Here is a 6,542-nt window from a genome sequence, read left to right on the forward strand (position 1 = left end):
AGCGCAGCCTCTTCACTTAATAGATGGGAAAACAGGCCGCCTGACCCAGGTGGTACTCTGGGTCACCCTACTGCTGAGAAGTAGCATGCTAGGGCGCTGGCAGCAGCTGCGTCTCTCCAGACCTGCGCTTCTAGGTGCTGAGGAGGACGAGTGCAGTTGGCATTTGCAAGGAAATAAAGGTTATCTCGAGGGCTTTGCCCCTTTTCCCCCTTTCGCTTCTTCGGATTTTAGAGGCTGCCAAAACGATACCTCTAAAACATGTAGAGGTGAGCTTGACAGGATTTAAAAGTTGCAAGGGAGGCTGGAGACGAGATATTTTTGCTCAAACAAGGTGACATAACTGAGGTGAAAAGTTTAAACGAATTTCCCACAGTTATGAAGCTGAGTAGTAGCCTTGACCAGCTCTCCTGTATATTTAGTTTTCTGGAAGAGCTCAGTTCCTTTGGGTATTCGATGAGATACTTCACTGTTTTCTAACTAGACTATAGGGCAAAAGGTCAGGGAATATTTCCAGTTTTATTTCTTCAGAAGCCGAGGGGAAAAAACTGAAAGAGGGAGTGTTTTGTAACACATCAATTCTCTTATAGGTTAACACCCATACACAAATATTCCTAAGTTTACTTACACCTTCTCCTCAAATTTATGACACCTAAATAGCTTCTGTTCTCTGCGGAGAGAATGAAGCCAGGACTGTGTCCCATGCTCTAGGATCTTGTCAGCTGACTAGCTAATATCATAGACTAATAGTAGCAGCTAGCGTTTACTGAGCTCTTACTATGTTCTAGGTACAGCTGTAAGCATTTTACAAGTATATTCCCATTTAGCCCTCACAGCAACTTGATGAAGTAGGTACTACAGTTGTCCCTGTTTGCAGAAATAAAATGACTCAGTGAAAGTCATACCACCAGCAAGAAATGGAGCCAAAATTAGAAACACACAGTCTGTCTTCAGAGCCTGTACCTAAGTAACTTACCTAAAATCAGTCAGTTAAGGAACAGAACTGGAACTTGAATTTAGGTCCTCTATCTCCAAATCCCATTGTATCCTCTATACTAGCTGTTCTCAGGTTTTTTTTGTTCTCAGGACCCCTTTACATTCTAATTATTGAGGACCCTAAAGAGTATTGTTTATGTAGGTTATATCAATCACTATTTACTGTACTAGAAATTAAAACTAAGAAATTTAAATATTTATTAATTCATTAAAAATAGTAGTAAAAAACTCAATTCATGTAAATGTTTTTATGGAAAAATAACTTTTCCAAAATAGAAAAGAATGACAATGCTTTACATTTTTGTAAATGTCTTTAATGTATGGTTTAATAGAAAACCAATGGATTCTCATATTTGTTTCTATATTCAATCTATTACAATTTTAGTTTTGGTTCAAGTATATGAAGAAAATTCAGTCTCACTCAACTATGTAGTTGGAGAAGGAAGGAGTGTTTTAATAGCCTTTTCAGATAATTTTGGATATTCTTTCTAATGTCACACTAAAATTCAACAAATGGTAGCTTCTTAAAAGTTAGTTGCAATGTGGAATCTGAAAACATGTCAATGAATTTTTGGTACTCTGATACATTAAAATCCATTGGTCTATCTTGCACTTTCAATGGATTTTTTTTATCCATGCATGATTTATGACATCATGCATTGGTCATTTGGAAAATATCAGTTCCCTGAGCAACGCAGTCTTCCAAAGGTTAACACATTTTGTTACACAATATTTTTTTGAAAAATTACCACCAATTTCATTAGAAAAGTCTCTTAAGTATTCAGAAGCTGTCAAGCTCATAGTAGATAAAAGGTTTCCAAAATTCTACTTTTTTCTTAAAAGGTCAAATTTTATAATTGGCAACAAATACTATCAGTTGTTTTCCTTGAAGTGACAGTGCACTGTTTTCAAGAAAAGTTTTGCCAAATAAGCCTGAATTGCCCATAGTTTGTCTGTCAATTGTATTTTCAAATGAAAATGATGTTGTATGAAAAAAGAGTAGCTAGCCCAGTTACCAATTCAAATAAGCAGTCAAGGGGCCAGCCTGTGGCTAAGTGGTTAAAAGTTCCATGCGCTCCACTTGGGCGGCCCAGGGTTCGCAGGTTTGGATCCCGGTTGTGGACACACTCCACTCCTCAGCTGTGCTGTAGAGGCATCCCATGTCCGAAATAGGGGAAGATTGGCACAGATGTTAGCTTGGGGCTAATCTTTCTCACACACACAAAAAATTTCACTTAACCAAATAACCAGTCAAGTGCTGGTTAAGCGCCTCTTCCTCAAGAGACCAGCTTACTTCAGTAGGCAGAATTGCTTTATGCATTCTAACCATTTGGGCACATGGAATATGAAAAAGGTGTGAACTCCAGGGTTAAGAGTTAATAAAATTAGTAATTTTTACTGCTTCATGAAGAGTATTCTTAAGTGACACTGGCACTGTTGTTATTATGAATGCATGGCAGTGGACGATACAACGACTGATGGTACAATTTGTTTCCATTGCCCTAATTCCTGCTAAGTCACCAGCAGTTTTACCTACCATTGCTTTTCCATCAACAGTGCAAATGTCAGCAACACAGCAAAAAAGGCAAATCATGTCTTAGTTACTAAGAAAATAGTTTTGACCTTGTAACCCCTGAAAGGGTCCCTAAGATCCCCAGTGTCCATGGACCACCCTTGGAGAACTACAGCAATTAAATGTGCCCACCCTGGGGCTTGGAATACAAAAGTAATGAATAACACAATACCTACCCTGAAGGAGTTCACAGTCTTAACAGGTCAGACCAGGAGGTAAACAAATATCTTGCTGAGGGCTATAACGGAGACAGGGAACAGATACACTGATAGTTACAAAAGAGGGAGCAATCAAATGACCAGGCATACCTCCAGAAATGCTCATTCAGTAGGTCTTTGATGGGATTCAAAAATCTGTATTTTCATCAAGCACTCCAGATGATTTAGATGCAGATAGTATGGGATCCACACTTTGAGGAACACAGCCTTAAGCAGTATGAATTGTAGGTTCCCAAGAACGCCAAGTAGGTAGGTAGTTTCAGAGAGAGTATCTTATGGTAACTCTCAAAAACACACCACTTAATTTCACTGGCTATTGTTTGCCATTGTCTACCAAATCTTTTACCAGAAGACTTACAAGGTATACTCTGAAAGAGTCTACTTTTTTCCTTTCAATTCTCTAGTGCAAAAGCTTTTTTTTGTAAAGGGCCAGATAAATATTTTAGGCTCTGTGGCCATAAAGTTTGTGTCACAATGAATCAGTTCTCCTATTGTAGCACAAAAGCAGCCAGAGACAAAATGTAAACTGATGAGTGTGGCTGTGTCCCAATAAAACTTTATTTACTAAAACAGGCAGTAGGTTAAATTTGGTCTCTGGTGGTAGTTTGTTGACTCCATGCAAAAGATAATGTAATAGCCAGGAAGTTGCCCAAAGAGCAAAAGCTAGAGTCTAGGGGTCATGAAACAACTGGATTTCATCTCTAAAAGTCAGAATAATAGTTAGGCATCAATTTTGAATTCCTATCTCTCTCCAGAATAAACCTTATTTCAGTATGTAAAAAGTATGTGTTGAGTGTCTATCAAGGCATGAGGTGGTATGACGATACATAGCTTTTGGAGGCAGAAGCCCTCGATCCCTGGTGGACAGCTGGGCATCCAGTCGGGAAAACTCCAGTTGTCTCTGATGCCCTGACTATAAAATACCAAGGCCAGGGCTTTGGGCTATGACAGTGATTCTCAAACTCTAATGAATGTAAGAGTATGCTAGTGGATTCTTTAAAATGTAGATTTTCAGATCCATAGATTCTGATTAACTAGAATAGTTAATCAGAGGGGTCATGAATCTAGGGATTTTAATCCAGAATGTACAGGCTGGGGCTGTGAAGCAAGTAGCTTAAATCAGGAAACAGAAGACCTGAGCTATAATCTCAGCTGTACCACTTACTGACTTTGTTTATAAAATAAGAATGTCAGAACTAGAAAGAGCCTTAGAGATATCCAGTGTGATGTTCTCTTCCAGCCCAAAGCTGGCAACTTTTTAAAGTCCATAAACTATTCATGAAAATGCATTTTATTACTTTATAGCCACAATGTAATAGTTCCTGCCCTCAACTTGAATAAGCTTATATTTTTTTACTTTGAGGAAAGGGATTTATATTTTCCTTATGATTTCTCTTACTCAGTGATGGCTGTTTGTTTCAAAAGCTGACGACGTGGTAACTTCAGTGTAAGCTGTGTAGCACCGTGGCTCTCCACTAGCCCTTGGAAGTTTCCATCAAGCCAAGGTTTCCTCTTGGCAGCAGTTGTCAGACTGAGCAAATGTAAATGTAGCAAATACAAATGTAAAATATAACACTTTTAGAAAAAAACAGGAGAAAATCTTCAGGAACTGGGAGTAAGCAAGGAGTTTTTAGAGACTTGACACTAAAAGTCCGATCCTCAAAAGGAAAAATTGATAAATAGGATTTCATCAAAATCAAAAACTTTTGTTCTGTGAAAGACTCTGTTTAGAGGGTGAAAAGACAAAGCCACAGACTGGTATAAAATATGTGCAAACCACATATCCGACAAAGGACTGGTATCTGGAAAACAAAGAATTCTCAAAACTCAGCAGTGAAAAGACAAACAATGGAGCCCAGATTTGGTTTCAGTACCAGTCTTCGATAAGAGGAACAGGGCTTCTTGGAGAAATAACTGACTCTAGGACTAGAATAGGAAACATACAAGATGAGTCTGGAGAATCTTGTAGCACCAGAAAGTAAGGCAGGGCTCAAAAAGAAAAACACCCACACTCAATGTCAAAAGGGACACAACTGAAAGAGATCCCAATGGCCCAAGCAAGACAATTTGAGCAACAACATAAATAAGATCATATTAGATCTGTTAGATCTAATAGAAAGATCTACTAGATCTATAAGAGCATAACACCAGGTATAAAATAAATGAGCCCATACTGATATAAATGATTAATTAAACAAACAAATAGATGGGAGAGAACAGACAAATCTCCCTTGCAGGGGAAATTCCAAATAATTTATGTAGATAAACACCCTCAAGGAGGTGGAGGATAAGTCCCCACTCCCTAAGGAGAAGCCGCATATAGTGACTTCCTTCCAAGAGTACAGTAGGAAGAAGGTCAAAGTAACTTTATAGTGGAGAAACCTGACAAACACTACCTCAGCCAGCTGATTAGGGTTAACATCAATAGTGTGTTATATTTATAGTATATACATTTGATATATGATGAGAAGGGCACTTACCTTCGTGCTCTTACTCCCCAAATCCCATAGCCCCAGTGTAATTATGAGAAAAAGATCAGACAAATTCCAGTTCAGGGGCATACTACAAAATATCTAACCAGTACCCCTCAGGACTGTCAAGGTCATCGAAAACAAGGAAAGTCTGAGAAACTGCCACAGCCAAAAGGCTCCTGAGGAGATATGATGACTAAATGTAATGTGGTATCCTGAATAGGATCCTAGAAGAGGAAAAGGATGTTAGGTAAAAACTAAGGAAATCTGAATAAAGTATGGACTTAGTTAATAAGAATCTGTCAGTATCGGTCAATTGTAACAAATATACAGGACTATCAGGTGTTAATAACAGGGTGTAGGGTATATAGGAACTCTGTAGTATCACAATTTTTCTGTACTCCTATTCTAAAATAAGTTTATTAAAATAAATCTAGTTAGAAAATGGGCAAAAGACATGAACAGACATTCATGGAAGAGAATACACAGATAGCAAATAAGCACATGAAAAGATGTTCAACATCATTAACCATTAAGGAAATGCAATTAAACCACCGTGAGATATCACTATGCACCTATCAGAATGGCTAAAATAAAAAATAGTGACAACACCAAATACCGGTAAGGAGGCAGAGAAACTCATACACTGATGGTAGGAATGTAAAATGGTATAGCTACCCCTGAAAGTTAGGTAGTTTCCTAAAAAATTAAACATGCAACTCTCATGTGACCTAGAACTTCACTCCTGGCATTTATCCTAAAGAAATGAAAACTATATCCAAACAAAAATCTATACATGAATGTACATAGCAGCTTTATTCATAATAGCCCAAAATTGGAAACAACCCAGGTGTCCTTCAACAGGTGAACAGTTAAACTGTGGTACATCCATATCATAGCCTACTACTTAGCTATAAAAAAGCACTGATACAGGAAATGACTTGTATGAATCTCAAGAGAATTATACTCTGTGGAAAAAAAGCCAATCTGGTTTGGTTACATACTGTAAATGGTTACATACTGTACAATTCTCCTTAAATAACATTCTTGAAATGACAAAATTTAGAAATGGAGAACAGATTAGTAGTTGCCAGGGGTTTAGTACGGTGGGAAAGGAGAAGCAGGCGTGCCTATGAAAAGTCAACAGGAGGAGAAACTGTGGTGATGGAATTGTTCTGTATCTTAACTGTATCATGGTCAATATCCTGGTTGTGACATTGCAGTAAAGTTTTGCAAGATATTACCAGTGAGGGTAATAGGGTACATGAAAGCTCTGCTTTATTTCTT

Source organism: Equus quagga, chromosome 22 (assembly GCF_021613505.1).
Source record: "Equus quagga isolate Etosha38 chromosome 22, UCLA_HA_Equagga_1.0, whole genome shotgun sequence".
Lineage (NCBI taxonomy): Eukaryota > Metazoa > Chordata > Mammalia > Perissodactyla > Equidae > Equus > Equus quagga.